At 34.8% G+C, this 11613-nt stretch overlaps 1 long non-coding RNA gene across 1 annotated transcript; it reads right to left on the bottom strand.

Annotated features, from left to right (window-relative positions):
• Window positions 1–4918: 4918 nt before the first annotated feature.
• Window positions 4919–10540, bottom strand: LOC145821226 (uncharacterized). Its single transcript, XR_014363257.1, has 4 exons — window positions 10445–10540; window positions 9937–9977; window positions 9732–9846; window positions 4919–5152 (listed from the first exon to the last, which is right to left on the bottom strand). It is a non-coding gene; the product is annotated as an uncharacterized LOC145821226 (long non-coding RNA).
• Between the last annotated feature and the right edge of the window lie 1073 nt (window positions 10541–11613).

Here is an 11613-nt window from a genome sequence, read left to right as displayed (position 1 = left end):
TAATCACAATGGCGTAATCAATTTCGCGTTCCACGGCCGATGGGGCCTTCGATTTAAATTCCAAAGCAGATAATCAAATAGATATTCCTACGGTGAACAAATAGAAATTCAAAACCGTATATTTTCACATAAATGGCACACAAAATCATACCAAACACATAATCACATTCACAATAAGGACCAATTAGCATAATACGGTGCAGGGTTATCACAGAGGTGCATTCAGATAGTCTCAACGCAACAGAAGATAAGGCATCACCAAATTTGTGGCACAAAAGGCTCGGTCACATGAGTGAGAAAAGGTTGCAAATTCTGGCAAAGAAGTTGCTTATTCCATTTGCCAAAGATGCGAAATCGAATCCTAGTGACAACTGCTTGTTTGGGAAGCAACATACAGTCGCTTTCCACTCATCATCCAGAAGACAATCAGAGTTGTTAAGCAGAGTATACTCTGATGTATATGGTCCCATAGAAGTGGAATCTTTGGGCGGCAAAAAATACTTCCTGACGTTTATTGATGACGCATCACGGAAGGTATGGGTTTATGGCCTAAGAACCAAAGCTGAGGTGTTCCAGTATTTTCAAACATTTCATGCTATGGTACAAAGAGAGACCGAAAAGAAGTTGAAGTGTCTCCGAACAGACAATGGAGGTGAGTACACGTCAAAGGAGTTTGAAGCCTACTGTGCTACTCGTGGCATCCGACATGAGAGGACTATTCCTGGAACCCCACAACACAATGGTGTAGCTGAAAGAATGAACCGGACCATTGCGGAGAAGGTTAGATGTATGCTCAAAATAACGAAGTTGCCAAAGCCATTTTAAGGAGAAGTCGTTCGTGTTACTTGCTATTTGATCAACAGATCGCCATCAGTTCCACTGAAATTTGACATTCAAGAGAAAGTATGGTCTGGAAGGGAGATTTCTTACTCTCACTTGAGAGTGTTTGGGTGCAAAGCATTTGCACATGTATCCAAGGAGCACAGACAGAAGCTGGATGATAAAGTTACTCCATGCATCTTTATTGGCTATGGAGATGAAGAATTTGGATACAGACTATGGGATCCGAAAAATAAAAAGGTCATTCGAAGCTGAGATGTGGTATTTCAAGAAGGCCAGACCTTAGAAGACTTTGGGCAACCAGCCAAACCCAAAGTTAATGATGTTTTGGAAATTGTTCCCAATCTTGCACCATCACATCATGCCACTCATGAAGAAGAGTTACCGCAGCATGCAACCAATGATGTAGAGTTGCATGATGGATTGCCAGAAGAAGAAGAGGGTGTTGAGCAGGGGGAGCCACAACCCCCTCCGCCAGAGACTGTTGGTCCACAGTTGCAAAGATCAACAAGAGAGTCTAAGCCATCGTCAAAATACCCTACTTCTGATTATATTTTTCTTACTAATGAGGGGGAGCCAGAAAGTTTTCAAAAAGCTCAAAATCATAAGGAGAAGAGTAGCTGGCATCAACCTATGCAAGAAGAGATGCAGTCATTGTAGAAGAATCAAACTTATGATTTGGTAAAAATTTCCCAGGGTCGAAAACCATTGCAGAACAAATGGGTGTTCAAGTTGAAGAAAGATGGCAGCGGAAAGCTAGTCAAGTATAAGGCTCGATTGGTTTTCAAAGGTTTCGGGCAGAAGAAAGGTATTGATTTTGATGAAATCTTCTCGCCAGTTGTGAAAATGACATCCATTCGAGTAGTTTTGGGACTAGTGGCTAGTTTGAATTTGAAACTTGAACAGATGGATGTGAAGACAGCATTTCTCCATGGTGATCTGAAGGAAGAAATTTACATGGAGCAACCAGAAGGTTTTAAAGTAAAAGGGAAAGAAAGCTTAGTCTGTAGATTGAAGAAGAGTTTTTAAGGCCTCAAACAAGTGCTTAGACAGTGGTACGAGAAGTTTGACTCATTCATGGTGGATCATGAGTACAAGAGAACTGCTGCAGATCAGTGTGTCTATGTCAGGATATTTCCCGATGGAAACTTCATCATACTCCTGCTCTATGTTGATAACATGCTAATTCTTGGACAGGATGCCACAACAATCAGATCATTGAAGAAGGAGTTATCACAGTCCTTTGACATGAAGGACCTAGGCCCTGCACAGCAAATGTTGGGCATGCAAATTGTGCGTGACAGGAAAGCCAAGAAATTATGGCTGTCACAAGAGAAGTACGTTGAACAGGTGATTGCAAAGTTTAACATGAAAGTTTCCAAGCCAGTCAATACTCCGCTGGCTAATCATTTCAAGTTGAGCAAGAGTTCTTGTCCCTCCTCTACTAAAGAAAGAGAAGAGATGGAGGCTATTCCCTACTCATCCGCCGTAGGGAGTTTGATGTATGCAATGGAGTCCACCCGACCAGATACTGCTCATGCTGTTGGAGTAGTAAGCAGATTCCTTTCCAATCCAGGAAAAGAGCATTGGGAAGCAGTCAAGTGGATTCTGAGGTACCTCAAGGGTACGGAAAAAATGTGTTTGTGCTTTAGAGATGCTAAATCAGTCTTGGAAGGCTATACGGATTCCAATATGGCGGAGATCTTGATGGTAGAAAATCTACATCAGGATTTCTGTTCATTTTCGCAGGGGGAGCTGTTTCTTGGCAGTCCAAGTTGCAGAAGTGTGTTGCTTTATCCACAAGCGAGGCAGAGTATATTGCCGCAACAGAAGCTAGAAAAGAGATGTTATGGTTGCAGCGGTTTCTCCAAGAGTTGGGATTAAAACAAGAGAAGTTCACGGTACATTGTGATAGCCAGAGTGCCATAGACCTGAGCAAGAATTTGATGTACCATTCTCGCACAAAGCACATTGATATTCGGTATCATTGGATACACGAAGTGATGGAAAATCAGTTATTGGAACTAATCAAGATCCATACAGATAAGAATCCTGCTGACATACTTACAAAGGTGGTCTCGAGAAACAAACTCGAAATCTGCAGAGACATTGCCGGGATGGACTTCAAATGAGAAGTCAGTTCTCCATATTGGCTTGGCGGGGGAGAATTGTTAGTGTCCAGCCCATTACCAAAATGGAGATCCCATTCTTCCACTCCACCAACCCCACTAGGTAGTGGAAGGGGTAGGTGGTGGCCAATAAGCTCCTCCCTCAATTATGTATAAATTAAGGTGAGGATGAGGGGTTTGAGACAAGAGATTGCAGTGTGTAATCTGAGAGGGCAATGAGAAACAAGTGTGAATGAGAGTGCTATAGGGTGGGTTTGTGAGGTGTGAGTTGTAGTATCCTTTCGAAAATTCTATAGTGGATAGCTCTCCGTGGACGTAGGCAATTGCCGAACCACGTAAATATTATTGTGCTATTGTGTGTGATTGATTTCTGGTGTCTCAGTTCCAACATGTACAACAAATGGAACACTACTACTAGAAGCCATGGACGATGAAGAGGAATACGGTGGCCTATACCAAAGGATGTGTTTATATAATACATATAAAGCCTCGTAGCTCAATTTAATTTGATGGTCAATCTTTTTCAACATCAGAGAGACGATATGAGCGCCATCTGCCCAAGAACTCCATGAAATTTGTCAGCATTAGAAAGGGCATATTGACGCCAAGGAATGCATAAAAAATTTGTCAACATCAGAGAGGCCATACGACCGCCATCCACCCGAGAACTCACTAAAATTTACCATCACCCTCTTTCAATTTTTTTATTCGAAGGCAGACCAAATGAATGAACGTGATGGAATTCATGAAATAATAATATTTGAAATTTTATAAATTGACTCGACAGAGTTTACGGGAAAAACAATTATTACAGATTCACAATAAGCCAACCATCAATCATTTACAGGTGTAAGCAATTTGATTGAGTAGGGATTGAATAAAAATATAAAAAATAAAATAAAATAACACAAAATCAAATTCTTCAACCTGACTAGTTTGGTTGAGATAGGAACAAGGGCAAAGTAGGAGGGGATGAATTACAATCTATGTGAAAGAAAATGCTACTTATACAGAATTTATATATAAATTTTGTCAGCCAGTGGCAATCTTATTAGGCACTCCCTTATTTAAATAAATAATTTCTTTAACATGACAAATACCCATGCAGGTACATCATTCACTACAAGAAATGTCACTTTTGGCTACCAAAATATTGGTCGCCAAAAGTCCAATATTTAGTCGCCGAAACCATTTAGCGACTAAAATATTTTGTCGCCAAACTCGTCGCCTATACCTTGTCGGCGATAGTATTGGCGACTAAACTATTTTTGGTCGCTGAAAGTGAACGTTTTGGCTACTAAATTTTCGTTAGTCGGCAAAGGTTATGTTTTGGCGACTAAAATATTAGTAGCCAAAAGTAAGCATTTGGCTACGAAACTTTGAGTAGTCGGGAAAGGGGATATTTTGGCGACTAAATATTTAGTCGCCAAAAGTGTTGAAATAAAATTAATTAAATTTTCAACAACTAAAACATCTTGTCGTAGATAAGTTTTAGTCACAACATTACTACATTTAAGGACTAAAGAATTTAGTCACCAAAAAAATTATTTTTCATTTTATTAAACTTTTGGCTACTAACCATTTGGTAGCCGAAAGTCTTCATTATATTTTTAGCTACTAAATTTTTAGTCACCAAAAATCTTTGGGTTCTTTATGGTTACCAAATATTTGGTCACTAAAAATATTGATTTCCTTTTTGGCTACCAATTGGTTAGTCACTAACAAATTCACTTTTTTTTTTTTTTTTTGCTACTAAACATTTAATGGAAAAAACTTTATTTTGTGTTTTTTTTATTATAATTAATTTCTTCACAACCTGTATTTATTTCGTGCAACCTTCACCCGGTATTTAAACAAAATAATACATATATCTATTTCTATTTCGTTTCAACAATACAAAAATTTGATCTTTTAACATCAAATTCTATACAGATCTGAATTATCCAACCCAAAATAATAATTCCATACAAATACAAAATCATACAAAAAAGATGTCCTCTGTACAAAAAATTCTACATCAAATGTCATTTACAGAATATTTTGAAAGTGTAAACATGATGGGAAAATTAAATTTATTTACTAAAACACTTGCTTAATTTAACAATGAAGCCATTGATCTAAACGCTTCTCATCCTTCAAGCTTGCTTCATATAGTTTGGTACCTTTCTTTCTGAAGACACCAACTGCAAAATAATGCAAATGTAGTAATGCAATCAGAAAATCGAGAATTGGAATGGAAAGATGCAAGAACATTTTCCAATACACCCATTGCCCACGTCTTATAAAACATTGTAATAATCGCACCTTCAAATATAGTAGGAGGCTAAAAATCAAATATAGTAAGAGGCTAAAAATCAAATATAGTAGGAGGCTAACACGTCATATATATTTTAATCCCTCTCTCGCTCTAGTCCCATCCCATCACCCCTTGATTTGTCCCACTCCCAATATGATAGGGAGCGGGTTAGGTTATTAAAAATCCACGCCAAACCCAACCTATGTCCATCCCTATTTAAGAGTGCTATAGCCCCATTGACTCTAATGTAAAACATTCAACCTCTAAGATTCAAGGACATGAATTTCAAAAATAAATTCATTCTGATATTGAAATTTTTGTTTGCAACTACTATCAGAGCGTCGTCCATTTCAATATCCTAACTAGTAAGCAATAGTACCAATAATGTTAAAAGCACTGAAACTGCCCCAATTGAAACCAAATTGCCAGTTACCAATGAGGGCTGGTTGATATTCACAGCTTTGGTGAAATGTCAATTCATTTTTGTGGATGCAAATCTAACTTTGACCAAGGCCCAGAATGAAAATGAAAGCCCACATTTATGTAGTTCTGGACTTTAGACCAAACCCAATGCAAGGCTCAAGACACCAATTATGTTTTTTTTTTTTTTTAATTTTCAAATTCAGCCCAAATAATCAGAGGCCTAAATAAACATCTAATTTGGATCAGTGAGAACTTAGAAATATGAGTCATTTTAGATAATGGGTGTTCAGTGGATCACAACCTCTTCAACTATATATATCTGGGTCAGACATATTGTGTGTCTTTTCCTTTCAACAATTAATGTAGTCTAGCTTGCAATTGAAAATTACGTAGGATTTCAAATTTAAGGTATCACAATAAATAAATGTCTTAGAGGCTAACTTTTTTTTGTTTCTATATGGGGGAAAAAATTTGTAGCAAAAAATATTAGGAGACCACTAATTATCATATGAGTCAACACGAAAACACCGTCTTAAAATGTTAAAAAAAGACTTAATGAATTTTTTTTTTAAATGCCGCTAATAAATACACTTTTAGGAACAAAATAATTTATTGTAAAATACGTTTACTTTTGTAAATGAAAATTTTAGTCCCAAAAGAATAGTATTGTGCAATTTTCTCACTTAAAAATAGGGGATGACTCTTTTCCATGTCACTACTATCCTCCATATTTCATCATACTCTATTTTACTGGCTTCATTTCGGGTCCACAATGATAATTCAAACCATTCATCTTGTAAATCTCATAGTAAAAATGTATGTACAAAAAATTAGCTTCATCGAATATCATTAGATACGTGAACAAATTATATATATATATATATATATATTTAAATGGACAACAACTATGTGTTTAAATTTAAACCACTTATTTTATTAAAAACAAATATGATTTTTTCATCTATTTATTGATATCTAATGAAATTTATTTTTTGCACAAACGATTTTTAGCATGAGATTTACAAGATGAACAGTGCTGTGGATCCGGAATGAGGCCCCAAAATAAAGTATAGTCAAGTACAAAAAATAGTGATATGGGGAAGAGCCATTCTCCTAAAAATATGACATTTTTAACAACTAAAATATTTCGTCCCTAAATTTTGTCTGAAGTTCTTAATTTGTTGTACTGAGATATAAATTTAAAGCTCTTGTTATAAGACTATACCTCAATAAATTTAAATTAAAAATAAAAACAACAATAACAATAACAATAACAATACAAAGGTTCCAATAAAAGAAGCAAAATATTATTCCAAATGTAGCAATAAAAGAATTTTGAAATCTATGAATATGGCCAAGGTCCCATTCTTGAAGGTAATCAGTGTAGAATTGAATTGGGTATGATAATCACAGGCTGCTCTGTTCATGAAAAAGTGTGCTCCTTAACAACCCCTTTGGTGGATTAGTTTTATCAATGTTCCCTTACCAACTGGCCATTATGGATCTTACTTTGTGTCCTAATCTCTATCAAGAGAGCCAAAAAGAAGGATTTATAAGAGACAAACGCCTAGATTATAATATATCTTTTCCTTTATTCTATTATATGAAGTGTTCATTTTATTTGGTGCTATTGTTATTTCATTTTTTTTTCCATTCAACAATACCCTTCAAAATTACTACTAAATAGTTATAATAATAAAAAAGTGTCAAAACAGTTTACTAAACAGTTAAAATAATAAAAAAAGTGTCAAAACAGTTTTCAAAATCATCCCACTTCTTCCTTCATCAATCTCCCAAAAGTGTAAATGTGCTATTGCATATGTGTTTGCATTCACCACTAGTATATATGTGTGTGTGTGTGTGTGTGTGTGTGTTTGTGTAGACACAGAATGAGAAAATTTAAGCATGTCAGAATCTACTTAGTAGTATTGACAAATGGATTGAACGTTACAACAGAAATATTAGTCTTATCTAATGTCAAGTATTTTATTGTAGAACTTTGGATACAGAGGGCAAAGGTCCTCCTTAGTATAGTTTATAATTTATTTTATTTTAAAATATATATCACGTGTTAACTATATCTTATGTTTGCACTCAGTCAAGCTCTCACAGCAGCTTGTTGAATTAGATGTGCTCAAGTTTAGACCAAGTAGTAGAAATGGGTCTTCAATATGCAGAATGCCCAAAATTGACTTCTTTTCATATGATTAAACTAACCAACACATTCAAATAAGTACAAGAATCTGAGTGAGTAGCATAAAATTGTCTTCAATCCACCTAGTTCCAACTAAATATGAATAAAATATATGGGGATTCATGAACGAATGAGAATTTAACCAGAACATATCTCATCAATAAATGCATACAAACAAACACAATGGTGAGATTATATCCCAATTTTTGATGACCATGTTCCATGGGGCTTGGCTAATTATGCAGTGGTTTGATTTGCTATTAATGTCTATCTCTCTAATGATCTTCATTAATGTCTATCTCTCAATAAAATCACAATACTCTATAACAGAGTTACAATGGTGTAGATATATTGGTGACCATGTTCAATTGTGAAAGCAGATTGAAACAGATTCAAACACTCCAAGTTCCAATTGTTTCTGATAAATTTGTCACTTGAGCATAGAATCAAACACTTGGTGGGCAAAAAATTTAACAATCCACATATCAAACAAACAATCACCTAAACCAATGATCCAAATTCAGAGTTTATGATCTAAATTTTCTAAATAATAATAGACCATAGATAATGAACCCAACAAAATACTAAAACCCAGATGAATTAAGCAAATGGCATTACTAATCCATAAAAAAATAAATGAAAACCTGGAAGAGTGGGCATGGTGCAAGAAGCGACGGACTTGGGTGCCTTCTCGACCTCGACAAGGCACGTACGGCAGTTTCCGGCAATGGAGAGGCGGCTGTGGTAGCAGAATCTGGGAATTATCCAAAAAAACTACAAATCAAACTCCTACTATTAATATACCCATTTTAGAAACCCATTCAAAAACATATAGAAGATAAGGGAGATAGATAGCGTCTAGAAATTGGAGAGAGAGAGAGAGAGAGAGAGAGAGAGAGAGAGAGAGAGAGAGAGAAACACTACTACAAATATAGATAAAGATCACATTTTTTTTGTGTGATGTATGTTTTTTAATCACATTTTAAATTTTATTAAAATGTGATCTTTGGGAGTGTGATTAAAATGGGTCATTTTTAATCACACTTTTTAAGTGTCATTAAAAATGATTTCATCACATCTTTTAAGTGTGATTAATAATATTTAGATCATATCTTTTAAGTGTGATTAATAATATTTAGATCACATCTTTTAAGTGTGATTAAAAACATTTAGATCACATCTTTTAAGTGTGATTAATAACTAATAAAACCTGTGATTAAAAAAAAGAATTCAACATATTTAAAGAATAATCAATATTAATTTTGTACGCACGGTTGAATAATATAATACACACTATATACTATATATATTTCGAATCACAACCATATATTGAATGAAATAACATCATATATTTCATAAATAAAAATTAAATATTCAAAAGTATATACAAAGGAATTAATAAAAAGTTTTTTACTATGATTACATATATTAAAAAATGAAAAAAAAAAGTATGACAACACATTAGATATTAAGGAATCAATCAGTTATGGAAATCAACCTAGTGGCGAGGAGTACGATATTAAGGAAGACCTGGAGAAGATATTAAGGAAGCACATTAGAAATTATAACTTCATCAGCTAAATAAACAAACAAGTATGACAACACGACAATGATATCACTTCTGCATCTCCACTAAAGGCATTGTTTAGATTTACTAAAAGAGAAGGAGAGTCTAGAGAAAAGTATCTTTTTGGATATTACTTTTACTCAGTTTTTCAAGTGGCATTTCCGACATATTGATCTCAAATTCCATCATTGCAGCTCTGCAATAGTTAAAAAGTTCTTGCAAAGACATTCTCTAAAAATTAAAATGCAGAGTAAATTGAATAAATAGTAAATATGTTATAACCTGTATGCATTAAAGAGCATCTTCATCAATTCTCCTAATGGGGGTGCAAGTTGGCTTCCTGCATCGTTAATATTTTTCTTCTTAGGGACCACCTCTTTATTGACCCCCCATAATCCTACAAAAACAAATATTCTGTCATCAGGAAAAGAATACTAGATATGGGCCCAATAAGGGAGCTTAAACATTTGGAAAAAGAAAAAACAACCTGAACCTTTATCCTCTTGAATGATTTAAAGGATATCGTAACTTCAAAGAGAAAAACAAACAAAAGTTTAGATTTATTAATACAAAAAAAGAAGCACATGGAAATGAGGGCTCTAAAAAGGAAATATTATATCAATTCATAAGTCCATTCCACAACAAATTACAGTTAAGCAAATTCAAGTGAGGTAGAAAGAGAATTTAGAAAGTAACCCCCCACCAATTGACCCAGGCAGACTTTGGACACCTAGGTGGACACACACATAATAAGTTTGAAAAAATAAATTTGGATACAACATAAATTTATACATATTAATCCCTCCTACTTTAAACCTAAAAAATTAATGCTTATCATCTTTGAATGAAAATCATATATATGAAAAATAAAATTGACTCAGATGATTCTACTAGAGTTCCTAAATCAGGTGCTATCTTATCTCAGCAAATAAATTGTAATTCAAATGCATAAAATGTGATGATTAAGCATAAAGATTCATGAAGAATAGTAACACCTGTTGCAAATAACAATGTTGTTATAGTCCCAATCCTCAACCCATCTACATATAGCACATCGTTCTGTTGTCCACTTTGCATGAACAGGTTCATATTTCTCTGTCACAGTAAAAACAGTTCTAAAATCAATTAACTGCTCAGTAAGATTTACCCAACAAATGCTTTCACTCCATGTTCAACAAATAATACATAAACAACTTCAACATGTAAAAATTTCAGTGAAGTACAGTGTTACCTTGGAGAAAAGAAAGTAGCTACTTTTGTGACCCATACCTCCTCAACTCAGGCCATGGGCAATTTAGTCAGATTCCAATCCAGAAAAGAAAGTAGATACATACACAGATTCAACAAAAATTCTTAAGAACAAATTCAACAAAATCAACATGAATCTGATTAACATACATACACACAGATTCAACAAATTCCTTAAGAACAAACACACAGAGAGTGATCGGTGCAGAATAAAATAAACAGAACAGATCAGATTCCAAAACAAAACAAACACACAGATTCCAAAACAAACAGAACAGATCTGTTGGTCCAAAACAAACAAACAGAACAGATCTGTTCGATCGGTGCAGAGATGAGAGATCAGGGAGAGGGAGAGAGAGAGAGAGAGGCTTACCTGTGAGTCGATCGGTGCAGAGATGCAAAACCAGAGAGTGAGACTGATGAGATGAGAGAGTGAGGGAGACAGATTAGATCAAAGAGATATCTGATATATATATATATATATATATATGTATGTATATATATATAAAACAAAAAAAAAACAACGACCGGGGCGAGAGAGACAGAGAGACAGAGATTAAGAGAGAGTTTACCTGTGAGTAGATCGGCGGTGCGATGATCGGTGTGATGAGATGAACAACGAGAGAGTCAGAGAGTGATCGGTGTAGATATGAAGAACAACGGAACGAGAGAGTGAGACAGATGGACAGTGATGAGTTGAACTTGTGATGAGACTGGAAAGTGAGGAATGGAAAAAAATAGGGATTTTTTGGGGCGCGGGAATGGAAAAAAATGGGGGAATCGAGCGGGCAGGATTGGGAAAAAAATATATATTTAAATAATAATTTTCATCATAAATGAATATTTAATGAATGAAAAATTATTATTATTATTTTTTATTTGGTAGAAGTAAGGATAATATTTTAATGAAAAATAC

Source organism: Camellia sinensis, chromosome 3 (assembly GCF_055761805.1).
Source record: "Camellia sinensis isolate YWXY chromosome 3, ASM5576180v1, whole genome shotgun sequence".
Taxonomy (NCBI): Eukaryota; Viridiplantae; Streptophyta; class Magnoliopsida; order Ericales; family Theaceae; genus Camellia; species Camellia sinensis.
This window is presented reverse-complemented; position numbering and strand designations above follow the sequence as displayed.